Genomic DNA, 13,935 nt, shown 5'->3' on the forward strand with positions numbered 1-13,935 from the left:
TCTGCTTCATGGCAGGAGACAGTGACATAAGATGGCATATAAAGGATATTGCTTTGGCTCATAGAATACTCAAGGAAGAGGGACACCGAGGGACTATGTTACCAGGCAGAACCTGTGACAGATAGAGTTCTTAGTATCTGTTGTAGCACTGCTAACACTGTGGCTAAGCGTCTTTCAGTCACTGAACCCATTCTACAAACATGACTTCCCTGAAAATGAGCTAGTTTCAGCGCAAAGTAAAACAGCTCCAAAAGAATGAGTATTCTGAGTATAAGAATAATCAACGTGTGAGGCATGACAGGTCACAGTCTACTTCTAGTCAAGTTTTGGATTATTGTATTTGATTTCAAGTTTGTTACCTAAAGTTTGTATGACTAAGAGGTAAATAATTTCCTCATCACCACAAGTGATATGATTGGCAATTCATTCTACTGTTCCACCAGCATCACCTTGCAATCCCAAGTTAGAAAGTATTTGTTTATATTTAAGTATCTTTCATAACATAGAGTTCCATCTTTATTTGACAGAGAGGTGTTCAGCAAATGTGTCAGCAAATTGAAAGAGTGTTGTCTATAGGCATGGTTTCAGTAAGCCCCCTTGTTTAATACGGAACTCTCCCTAGACACTTCTTTGCAGCCAAAGATTTAAATATTCAAATAAACATTTAATGACTCGATGGTTTTCTTCTTCACTGGTGTGAATTTTCCTTTCCATGCCAGAGAGATCTAACAAAGGAGTCAAGTGGCTTGAATCATGATAACCATGTTGCCAGTAAATGGTAAGATGCATGTTTTGATTGGCAAAGACACCAAGGAATGTACCAGCCATGAATTATTTCTTCTCCCTAAGCAAGAGAGTTTGCAGGACAATTAAAAATAAAATTGGATAATTTTGGATTACGAATTACATGGAAATTGAGGAGAGCACATGCACACACACACACACAAAGCTGAGAAAAGTATAGAATTATCTCCCCTATGTTGTTTGAAACTATGTGTAGTTAGCATCTATAGTCAAGCTACAGACTGCTGTTCATTCCTTTGAGGAATCTGAATGAGGCCAAAGACTCAGGAAAACCCCTTATATCTATTCTTCTCCTCACATAGCCAATATTAGATTTGCAAAAGAAGGGAGTGTAGGTGGGGGATAGTTGTGAATTAGCACTCTTAGTAAACTATGGAAAATCTTAGCTAAGAGGTGGAACTCAAGGACAGAAAGATCTTGTTAGTCTGTCTAATTCACAGAGCTATCACTGCAGAAGGGTTCTCTTATGATAGTTTCTAATGACTCATCTAGCCTTGCTTAAATCCATATCTATGAGCTTATTAAACTTCCTCTTGATTTTTAGGAGTCGTTACCATGGAAAGTGGGAATCCAGATTAACTATTAAGAAGCTGAATTTTATTGCATCGGAATGTGGTGCTCTGCTCCAGCAGAAAGCTCCATTATCCTTTCTCATTAAAATTGAGTGCTTTTTTTTTTTTTTTTTTTTTTTTTTTCACCTGCTCCTCAAGTGTTGTCATCCTGTACGTCTTGTTCCCTCAGATACATACCCCACAGAGAATGTTTAAATTATGCATAAATATAGATATTTCCAATTAGCTGTTAGGGAATACAATTCTGTCAGTACCCCATTAGCTTCAGAATAAGACAGGACAGGGCCAGTTTCAGAACTTGACAGACACAGAATTTATTGATGTTACAGTTCATGCTGTGGCTGAACTGTATAGATTATATATAGATCTATATATATTTTTAGGTGTAGTGTTAAATGACTGGCACTGTCCCATGTAGTTCACAGCCCAAACAGAAAGCATTCAATTGAGTAGAGAAGGACATTAAACTATTCCTACACTGAGGTGTTAGCCACTGAAAGAAGGCTGGACAGACAGAGTGAGGAATACAGAATTGAACTGTCCCTCTGCACCATTTGTTGTCATTTTGATGACATCCACTCATCTGTGTATTAAAGCACAGACTAAAGAAAGGGAGGATCCTAAAAGAAGGTACAATGCATTTTCCTTTTGCTGGCAAGACAACATACTGCCTTGCACATAAACCACAAGAAAGACTTTTTAAAATAGAAAACAAAACAAAAACAGAAACAAAAACACATTGGGAAAAAAGTTCAGGCTGCTGTGTAAACTGTAACATAATTTTTCACCGGTATTTATATTTCAGAATTATGGAGAAGCTGGGAAAACTTTAGAGATCACCAGGACTAGATTATGCTGGTGCTGTGACCTCTGAAGAATCTAATAGAGAAAACTGCTAACCCTGCGGTAATAATGCATAGCTCAAACCATCAGCAATATCAAAGGAATGAAAACTGATAAAGGTAACATCAATCACTGAAAGAGTGATCTTGGAAAATGTTGACCCATGGTCTAATTTTTCATGCTGGGAAATCAGTTTAAAATAATAATAATAAAGAGTAAGATAAACAGATAATGGATAATTGGAATTGACATGCAATATGGATATAATCAAAGGAAATCATGGCCCACAAATCTGTTAGAGTTCTTTGTAAGTAACATATCTAGACACATGTAGTATATATGGACTTTCCACAAGTTTTCAGCAAAACCATTCATAAGTCTTAAAAAAACTAAAAACACTCAAAAAATCACCAAAAAATGAAGGCCCTTTTGGCTAAGTAACTCCTAAAAGTTAAAAAATAAAAACTTTTGACAATGGAGCAAGTTTACTCATGATGCCCCCTGAGATAACAGCAGGTTTTGCTGTTAAATATGAGGAAAATAGAAAGTTGATGAAGTTTAAAGATGATTTGGGACACTCAGTGGTAAAGATGACAGTAAGAAGCTGGAATGTGATTATCACAGTATTGGGCAACAGGGGAATAAGATGATAGATGAATTGTAATGTAAAGTACTCAACAGAGGGGAAAAATTATAGACTCAGTAAGTGGGATCAAAATAAGTTTCCAGCAGCAAATTCAGAAGTAGCTTGTTTTTTGTACTCTTTCCCCAAGCATCTGCAGATGGCATCCACTGGGCAGCCAAAATACTAAGCTGAATGGACCTTAAGTCTGAACCCATCTGGCATTTGTTGTGATTAAGAATTTTGAATGAAAAATGGAGAAGAGCTGCAGACTTCATGAGCATGCCTTAAATGTTTTCTGCTCTCCTACACTCTCTGTGATGACCAATTTTATCTAAATATGTTTGAACCATTAATATTGTAATATTGACAGAATTTACTTACACAATATACAGATTGTGTTATTCTCACCATGCAATCAAAAAAAGCAGAGGACAGTAGCATGATGTTGCAAAGGTAATAGGACTCATGAATATAAGTATATGTAAATACTAAAATGTTTCTTTTAAAGGAAAGACATTAAAAGAGCATATTTTAATTCTGTTTGCTAATAGAGGAGATTCTCACCAAACATCAGGAAGCACTTTACTGTGCAGTAGGCTGAGCACTGGCAAAAGTCACCCAGGGAGGCTGGGGAGTCTCCCACCTTGGAGACCTTCAAAAGCCATCTGGATATGGGGACAGGGTCCTGGCTCAGCACTGTCCTCAAGAGATGGAGTATCTCTCCCTTTCCCTCTGCTGTTGCCCATGTACAGTGTAGGGATAAAAAGAGATGAAAAGGTGGTATCATAGAGAATATTATTTTTTTTTCCCTAAAATTCCCCCCCCCCCCTTTTTTTTTTTTTTGATTGTTTACTGTGCTCTGCCCTCTTGGCCAGGCAAAGCCATCAACTGAGGGTCATATTTTTTCCTGTTTCTTAATTTTAATTGCTCCTTCTTGCTCTTCCCCTAGACTCTGTAATCAGTTCTACACTGGAATGTGCTGCACATGTTTGAAAGACATTATCTTATGTAAATCATAACCTCAAGGTTTGAAAGTGTTTTGCGATCCTTGTGTGGCAGTGTGTGTAGCCTGGTCTATTGCTGAAACAGAATCTCTGGAAAGGGAAGAATAATAAATCAGAAAATTGTTTCTGTCTGGCAAAGTAGAAAAAAAACACTATGGAAAGAATTCCCCTTCATAAGCTGTAGATTGCACTTGTAGTTTATTGAGCCCAGAACAAAGATTTGATATCTATTTCCTTTCTATTACAGCTCATGAACTCACAACTGGAATTTGCTTCTTCTAAAAGGAAAAAAAGAAGAGAAAGGAAAAAAAAAAAAAGATATAGTGAGCCAGACCATAAAACAGCATTGGACTCTTAAAAATTACATTACAATTGGAATTTTTAAACCTATGTAGAAATTATTATTGTATTGTATTACTGTAATAAGTGAAATAGGATATTTTCAGCACAAAATTTAAACAAAAATAAACACCAGTAGTATGGTGTAGGAAATTACAAATTGAAGCACTCAGTTTTAAAGGGATTAAGGGTAATGTAAAATTGGCCTTTCACTTAATACTGCTCTGCTGCTTTGGCAACTATGCACCAAGAGACAGTTAAACAATTACATTATTTCTGGCTATAAAATACTACCAGAAAAAATCATGTTTCAGAATAAATAAGCAAAAAATAAAATAATTTATGGACTAACAGGCCCATACAAATGGACACCAAATGCACTGCAGCTTTCCCAGGACAGTGCCCAGTGTCGTTTTTCCCCCACCCCGCCCTTCCAAGTGACCCACAGAAGTGAGAGGAATGACATATCCAAAACCAAGGTAGGTTTCGCAGAGAGGAAGAAATTGAAGTGAATGACAATGAGAAAATATATGCTTAAAAACTGTGATTATTAACTGTGATTAAAACTGTGATTCATCATAGATTATAATCCTACTGATGTGACTATGTCAGATCTGAGGTTTGTTTTCTAGTCTGCATTGTTTTTAAAATGTAAAGTATTCATTTCCTATCCTCATTTTTCTAGATAAGTGATTGAGACGTAAGTACATCTAATTGTTCAAAGAAACAGAACACAAGTATGAGAGAACCTAATGGCATTATTATTTAATTTTGTGGGTTTTTTTTTTTCTTTTTTCTTTTTTTTTCCAGTCTATTTTGGGAATTTGATGGGGGATTGATATGATATCAATGTGTTTTTGTGTATCTTTCAAGTAAGTACCAAAAGAAAGTGAAAATTACCTAAAGTTAGAAAGATTTAACATAAAAATGAGAAAGTTTGATGGTAGCAGATGTAGTGGATGTAGTACATAATTACATCTCACTTGTTTTCAGAAATTGATTGATTGCATCTTGTAAAAAGATGCCCAGATTTTTTTAAATCTAGAATTTAGAAATACTTCTCTCCAAAATCTCTCAACAAAATAGCTGAAACCTATTTCATCTGAATAAGTAGAAAGAAAGGTATTGAAATGCAGGGCCACACTGAAATTAATTACGAATTTCTTATTCATTTCAAAAGTACTTTTTTGATGAATTTATAATTTGTAGAGTATTCTGGCCTGATCACACAAGAGAATTAATTCTGTCCACCAGCCAGATACAAAGCAGCACAAAGTCTATCAAAATCTTCTCTTACTTTTATGGCTTACCTTTAACGATGATCTGCTGATGCCACTGAGCTATGGTTTTACTGCTGGCTCAGCCTATAGGGAATGCCTGCTTGTTAGAGACTTTTTTTTTTTTTTCTTGAGAAGGTTGCAATTTTGCAAAGCCCAACAGTTATTCAACAGCAGATAGCAGCCAGGGGATTGACTTGCTCCCCCAGAACCAAAGAGAAGTGCCTTAAAGAATGTTCTGCAATTCAAAGTGTATTTGGGGGGTGGAAAGTTTGAAGAGTGTCTTGGTACTGTGCTACCATGGCAGCCAGGTGATCCCACCAGCACCCTAGCCCTATGGGGAAACTGGATGCAGGCAGATGTTTTGCAGGAGTGATGGGAGTTAAAATCTGCATGTGCAATGTGTAACTCAGCTATTTGGTAGAAAGTATGTGAAATAAAGTCCATGCATGCATGGAGACATCTGAAACCATGCAAACTAGATAAGCTCATTCATGAAGCTGCCTGAGGAGGTGGTATAAGGTAGAGACAGCTCTCAGATTGACTAGCAACCTTACTTGCTCACTCAAAAGACAGTGAAAGTATTTTCAGTTTAGTCATACACTGTGACCTCAATGTCCTATATTGTCCTCAGTTATCGGACTGCTGCACTGGATGAGTTAAGAAGGGAGTTATACTGGTGACTTGAGTTATTAGATCTTTTGCTGGGTATTCTTATTTCAGGGGATTTTCCCTGTATTAAGCAGGAAATATCCTATAAGTTATGTGGAATGGGAAAAATAAGTGTCCTCAGGTCTTCCTGCAGCCAGGTAGCACTGTTCAGGCATAGAATGGAATGCACTAAAACACAGGCTTGAAACCAATGTGGGGCTGAAATATGATTTCTGAAAAAAAATAAGATTTGATTTTGACCACTGTTTCCAGTATTGTTTTTCTCATTGAAAACATAAATGCATAAAACCCAAAACATTTGGCAGTGTCTGCAGGTTTTTTTTTTTTTTTTCATATTTATTGTTTTTTGTTTTTAAATGGAAAAAGATGTCAAAGAATTAATGATATATATCTGTAAACATTTCACATTTCAATATATGTAGCCTTTCCAACATTTTCTTTTGTAAACAAATACCTTTGTTCACGACCCTGTGGTTCTTAAGTGTCACTGGTGAATCTCAATGACATTTGCTTTTCTACTGCTTTCTTTCTACTGTGTTTTTTAAAGAAGTGGTCCATACAGAAGTTGAATTTGGCTACCATGCAGCCGTGTATAAAGCCAAATGTACAGCAGCACTTTCCACAGGAAGGAAACAGCTCAAAGAAAGATAAAACCTCTGCTTTTTTATTTCTGGTGCTGCTATGATTACAGGACAACAAAGAGCACCAACACAGCTAGAGTTACAAACAGCAGTATGGTTGGTGGTAAAGGTATCCATGTGGCTTATCACAACTTGCTCCATGGCTGCTTAGCACTGTTTATTCCTCTAGATTTCTAGACAGGATTTCTGTAATTGCTCACCACTGTGGTCCCAATTTAGCTTGTTTTTAATCACCCCCCCATCCCTGAGTGCACCCCGCTTGTTTGAGCCCCCAGGGCTGCACAGTGGGATTGTGTCACTGTGTATCACATCTATCTGTGACTTCCCACACGTGGTTGTGTGCCCACGGCTGCACCTGCCACCTTGCCACCTGCTAAGAATAGCACCCCGTTATCAAGATTCATTTCTAAATTACAGATGAAGGAATACAGATAGCAAAAAACAAAACAAAACAAAACAAAAAACAAACAAACAAAAAAAACCTGCTGAGGGTCACAGAGTAACTATGAGGCTCTTACACTGCCAGCTGGGTGCTTTGAAAGCACTATCTTCTTTCTTCCCATGTGCCTACCTCTGAGCTTTGGTGTGCTCCAAGTGCTGGACTACCCACCAGAGTAATCACCAGGAGTTTGAGGACAAGCTTACATTCAGGAACTCGCAGAAACTGAGCTTTGAAAGTTTAATGTCAGGAGGGAGTTCTGTTTTTGACAGCATAGTGACTGCAAGATGAAAAGGGCCAGGAATGAGAAAGAAAGGTGAGATGGAGTCTTGCTCTGTAGTGCAGCTTCCTGGTGGGGGAAATGCTTCTCATCCTGTGGAAAGACTCCCACTGAGTGGAGTGTTTTGGTTTCACAGGACTAGGGATCTGTTAGTGCTCTGTTGCCCTATCAGTGCTTTGGTGCCTGTCTCTCATGATGGGCTCGTCTTGGTCTTGGCACAGAATGCAGGAACGCTCCCAGATCCTCAGGAAGGACACACAGCATCCACATATTGGGCTGAGGGTTCGACTCCATTCTCATCCCTTGCTTTTTGGAAAAAGAGCAGCTCAGATGGGTACTTCAGCAGGCCCCTTCCTCAAGGGTCAGGCCAGGTGCAAAGCTCTGTGCTGAGCTGGAAACAAACATTCTCTCACCAGAACCACACTCAAGCCAGGATGTCTTGTTATAAGTCTGGTGCTATTCTAGTAGAGTGACCCAGAGGTCCATTCACCTGGTGCGTAATGATCCAGGAGTCACCCGCCACCCATCTGAGGGACAGTCTCATGGGACAGACTTGGGGTGGCTTTTACTCCAGAGCTTCATGACTGCAGAAGACTGGTGAAACAATTTAGGTCTACCCTTTGTCTCAATTTTTAGCTTTGACTCATTCCTGAGTCTGAACTATAAATTTACTTTTAGTTTAAACTTTCTGACACTTTCTTGCAATTGATAGATTTATCAGGACAAGTGGAGACAGTAAATTTACGTTTCAGTAAGTGTGTTTGCAAATATTTTTTTGTCCTCCCAGACAGGGAAGTGTGAGATGGGCTGTTGATTCACTCTGATGCAGTGACTGACCAGCTGGGACTCCCTTTTACTTGCTCAGGATTTTGAAATCTCTTTCTATCTAAAAGTCCATAAGCCTGTAAGCAGCATTCCTTCTACTGAAAAAATACCAAAAATCCACTGTGAAAGAGAATTCCTTTTCTTTATTTTCTTTTTTTCATTTATTTTTTTTTTCATTTTTTTTTTTATGTCACAGTTTACACTACTAAAAAATACAGATATTTTAAACACTAAGCATTATCCAATGGTCTTGTAAGTTGATGTTACTACTTCTTTTTAAGAAAATCATTTTGTTTACATATAGAAATCATTGAGCTATAAAGGCTATGAATAGAATTGCCTCATTCAACCTCTCTGAAATAATTTATTCTTAAAACCAAAATCCTCACAAAGACAAGCAGCAGTTTATCATTTTTATATGGCTGGTTACACCCTGCTTCATAGGCAAAACAAAAAGCCATTAGTAACACATCACACTCAATAAATCAGTGCATTCAGGTGTGGACACATAATTCTATTCTGACAATTCAGCATCCATTGGCTGAGCAGGGACACAGCTAGCTCAACTCTGAACTTGTGGCAAGTGTAAGGTAAAACATGTCAGAGTGAAAAAGAAGTGGAAGAAGAAAGTTCACCTTGGCAGTCTTGATGACTCAGGAAGATTGGGCTAACTTTCTGAATGGCAATAGCTTGTTTTTTTTTTTTTTTTTTTTTTTTTTAGTCCATGATTTATAGAAAGAGCAAGCTGAGTGTTGGAGAAAAGCTGCCAAGCTCTGCGGGTGTGAGAGGCCAGCCAAAGAGATCGCATATGGTCATGTATCAGCCCTGTGGCTTTAAACTTCTGCTACCTCAACAGAGAGAATATGACACATCATAACTACCTGAATTTAAAAGCCATTCCTGTATAGCTAAGTGACAACCTGATTGGTACAGCTAAGTGACAACCTTTCAGCCTGGAGAAAAGGAGGCCTAGGGGTGACCTTATCACTCTCTACAGGTCCCTTAAAGGAGGCTGTAGCAAGGTGTGGTTGGTCTGTTCTCCCACGTGCCTGGTGACAGGACAAGGGGGAATGGGCTTAAGTTGCGCCAGGGGAATTTTAGGTTGGACCTTAGGAAGAACTTCTTTACCGAAAGGGTTGTTAGACATTGGAACAGGCTGCCCAGGGAAGTGGTGGAGTCACTATCCCTGGAAGTCTTCAAAAGACGTTTAGATGTAGAGCTTAGGGATATGGTTTGGTGGGGACTGTTAGTGTTAGGTCAGAGGTTGGACTCGATGATCTTGAGGTCTCGTCCAACCTAGAAATTCTGTGATTCTGTGATAAAATAGAAAGACAAAAACCCATGGAGGTTATCTTGTGCATTTTTGCTTCAATATGTGAGCAAAACCTGGAGAACTACTGCTGCACTGAAAGGACATCCATGTTAGAAAACAGTGATACTGGGAGATTATTCAGGCTTAATCTGGAGAGAGAAAGAAAGAGGGCTGCATTCAGCCTGAGTGAGGCTGATGCTCCTCATCCTCCTTCCAAACAGTGTGGTTTAATAAATAAATCACAAGTGTGTGGCAAAAGAGCTAAAGCAGACTAGTCATTTTAGCTGATATAAAGAAAATTATTTCTGAAAGATTTGCCCAAACTGGAGAAGAGAAATTGTGCAAGACAAACCAAACCTTTGTTTTCTGAACTCAGGCACTTAGTCATCAGTAATTATTTAGATTGGGTAAATGAGCCAAAACACTTCATAAAGCAATATTTTTTATTTTATTTTATTTTATTTTGTTCCTCAGCTATTGCATCTGCTGTTTTTCCACAACCACCTCAATATTAAAATGCTTCTGTTGGCGTTGTGCCAGCCATGGGAGAAACAAGCTGGCTGAACGTAGCCATATGCCAATCACAATCATAGGACTGCTCTATACACACCAAAATGTCTCCTTTACGGGAATAAGTCACCGCAGCTCCTATCATCAGGCAGCCAAAACTTTGTGATTTGTATGCACCAAGACAATTTAAGGTTTGTGCACATGGAAACTCTGTTAGGCAGAGATTGAGATCTAAGGAGGAAGAACTGTCTGCCAAAGGCAGAACTTTTTTCCTGTGGTATGAAAAATAACAAAAACTGAGCCATTTAATTCAATGCCTAAATGTGGAACTGAGTTGATCTGTTTAATTGCAAATATCCTGGAAAACTATCTGTTAGTTTCAGCATCCTGGATGTCAGGACAATATTAGCTAGTGCTTTGCTTTTACACTGGATTGTCTGTGCGGTTTGAAAAAAGAAAAGTAACACGTGGCTTGTTTTTCAGACCTGTGTGTATGTGTGTTGGGATATTCCTTATTCACATGTGGTACCAATACTCATTGTTACTAAAAATCCTTCCTATCCCACTGACTCCTACCTGCTGAAACGGCTGCTCAAACTGGGAGCACCACAGAAACCTCTGTGACTGCACTCCCAAGCATTACCAGAGCTAATCCTAACCATCCCTGGTAAATGTCAACACTCTGAGTCAAACTTCTTCACATTAACTTTATCCCTGAAGCTTCTTTCTCACTTTCTTTTTTCAGCCTCACTGAAAGAAAGCACTGAAATGTCTTTTGCAGCATCCTCAGTAATGGATGGATTTCCTTTAGGTGGGAGATAAAGGGCCTGCCACTTTTTGCTGGCAGATTCAGTAAAGGAGCAGGCCAGCATACTCACAGTAGCAGCTCACACAACTGCATGAACTTAGAACAAAAGCTAAGGAGCAAAACAAATACATGAACCTCCAGCACAGTTTTGACCTAGTACTTAAAGGTGCCGGTCACAAGCCCTGGTGTCCAGCATACACAGCCCTGACGAGACTACTAGAGATGGTAACACTCTTAAAAGTGTGTTAATCTGAGTAGAATAATAGTGAAAAATGAAAATGGAACCAGAAGTGTTCTCAGGAAGTCATTTAATTCTCTTCCCCACTTTTAGGCAAACTTATCAATACCAAAATCAGCCCTGCAATATGCATGTCTAACACAGATGCTTGCAGTCTACCAGGACTGAAAGGTGATGGTGGTAATGGCACCTGTGACTGACTCCTCCAGACCTAGGAGGGGCTTTATATCCCATCTCTGCATTAAATCAACAGCAGAGGCTTAGATAAGTTAAATGATGGGGGCTGTTGCCTCTGTGAGAGGAGGCTGTTGGCTGGGGTGATCAGTGGTGGCATGCAAGATGCTGAGTGTAGGGTTCTGGCTTGGGAGGGTGAAGCTATGCTGTGGATAAGGCAGTTGTGGGCAAAGGGCTAGCAGCTGAGAGATTAGGAAGGAGAAGAAGATAAGCTGTGGAGATAGGGCACTGATATTAATTTGTTGTAGGAACACCTTCCTCCTCATGCTGTTTAGTGTGTTAGTAAAAATAGTTACATGAAATTAAAGAGGATCACAGAGCAGGAGACTGTGTTACCTGATACTGCTGTCTGAGCTGCTGATGGCATCCACATGAGTGGGTTTAGAAAGCCCATGTTCAGCCTGTTCTGAGACCCTTCCAGTGATGGAGGGTCCCCTCTGTCCTGGAAGTCCTCTGGTCCTTTACTAGGACCTTTTTGTTCTCTTGTCAATGCCCAGCCTGATCGTAATCAGAGGATCTCTTTGCTTGAATGTAGAAAACATTATATACATTACTTGGTAGGATAAAATAGTCACAGGATTGCTTATTTGCTGAACCATAGTACATCAGTCTGAGTGAAAACAACAAGCTAAGTGAGAAAGACCCATAGGAGGCATTAAAAATAAACAAGAATAAAAGAATGGGATGAGTTAAAGTTATCCGTTACCCAGCAACAGTATCCAACAGTCATACTCACAGGGACAGGTTTCTTCTGCCTGTGTTAATCTTTTTTGAGTTGATCTTTTCTGCAAAGAAGTATGTATTCAGATATTCTCTCCCTTCTGCTCAGCCACCTCAGAAGCACCACAACAAAGACTCATTTCACCATGCCTTTATCTGAGGCTGGTTGGTGCAAAAACCCTGAGGTACATGGTATGGGGCTTTCACAGACTCACCTTTTATTTGAAAATGCAGTGAAGTTCCTCCAGAAGGTAGTCCTTAGAGTCACCTACTGGGAACTGGCAGCCTTGACCCCATCCCCTCTTTAGTGTAATGTAGCTAAAATTAGTGTAAGTTCCTCTTCTTCATCAAGAGCTGCCACCTAACCAGAGCAGGGTGGGGGGTCTGGTTTGGATCACTATTTTGAGGTCTAGCCTGCCTAAATCCTATTTTAGTTCTGGCTCCATACATCCCATCAGCTTGCAAGAGGTGTTGGCCTGACTGCTTCAATTCTTGCCTCACATTTACCACCATCTCTAGGTTGCACCAACAGCGAAGAAGCCATACATGGGTCAAAGTCCAGCTAGGCTGCTGGAGCTGCATCAGCCCTGAGCTGCCCTCCCTGGAGAGCGCAACCTGTGTCCATCCTATACTAAGGTGCTGCAAATTTGCACAAAAGTCCCATGAGAGATCCTTTAGTTGGTGACTCTGAATGTGTGCAACACAGATAAAACATGTTTTGGAGCAGTGATGGTGTCATAACATCCATCATACTAATCTTATGGCCCTCTCTTTACAAGTCTTCGTTGTTCCTGGATTTCCAATGCCACCATTCCTTCTTCCAGCAATCAAGGCTGCCATCCCTATGGTGCTTCTCTGAAAATTAGGAGAGGCTATAACTGGGCATGTACTTGTCCTGCTGTACCTCCCTGAGACCAGCCCCCTTCTCTTATCTGGGTGAGAGAAGAGCTGGTGCATGTGTGGGGAGAGGGATGTGCCAGACCAGAGAGTCTCCTGGGACAAGCATGGATGGGGTGATTCAAACTGTTTCATATTTTTTCCCTTGAAGTTCTTGCCAGAATTGCTGATGAGACATTTTAATTTCAACATGGTGCCATTTGCCAGTGAAGCAGCTTTCTGGTCAATCCTGCCCCAGGAGAGAGCAGTTCTGGGGGCAGCGATATAGCTGCACTCACTTGAGCTGAGCTGCTCACATGTGACACAGGGAAAAAATACGTGGAGCAGAGGGACCAGCTGGGTGCAGCTCTGTCCTGATGTTGTTGAGGGGAAAATGTGGGAGGGAGGTATGGGTATGTATGCCACCATCAACAGAGCTCTGCTGTTTTTTTTTCCTCCCTAGACAATTATACATACACTGAATTTCTGAGTCACAGGATGCCAGCCCAGCAGATCAAATCACTTGCCCAGTGCTGGAACAAGCTAACGTGCAAGTCTGAAATGGAGAGCTGACTGTTTGCTCAGCTGACAGAAGTGCAATATTTGCTAATTCCATTACATCTTCTCAGAGCAAAAAAGGAGAAAATGTAGCAACCAGCAAGAGAAAATACAGAGACATTCTGTATGACTCTTTCCAGTAAATATGCCCAAATGCAGGCAGACAGCTTTCTCCCCTCACTTCCCCGAGTTGCAGAGTGTTTGCTCTATCCGCTGATGTAACAGATTACTAAATAATAGACAAACCTGATATGAACTCTCCTACTTATCTCTGTGCTGGTGCTTACATATGGAAGAATCTTGCATTTTTCACTTGATTTTAACAGCTTTATGTCTATTAATATGCTACTGCCCTCTG

The 13,935-nt window shown here is 39.9% G+C and overlaps 1 long non-coding RNA gene across 1 annotated transcript in view; it reads left to right on the top strand.

Annotated features, from left to right (window-relative positions):
• The window catches only part of LOC137854167 (uncharacterized), a 52,079-nt gene that overhangs the window by 26,120 nt on the left and 12,024 nt on the right, over nt 1-13,935 (top strand). The window contains exons 3-4 of the long non-coding RNA XR_011094994.1: nt 2,182-2,338; nt 4,096-4,666. This is a non-coding gene — a long non-coding RNA (uncharacterized lncRNA). The remainder of the gene's footprint in view (nt 1-2,181; nt 2,339-4,095; nt 4,667-13,935) is intronic.

Source organism: Anas acuta, chromosome 3 (genome assembly GCF_963932015.1).
Source record: "Anas acuta chromosome 3, bAnaAcu1.1, whole genome shotgun sequence".
Lineage (NCBI taxonomy): Eukaryota > Metazoa > Chordata > Aves > Anseriformes > Anatidae > Anas > Anas acuta.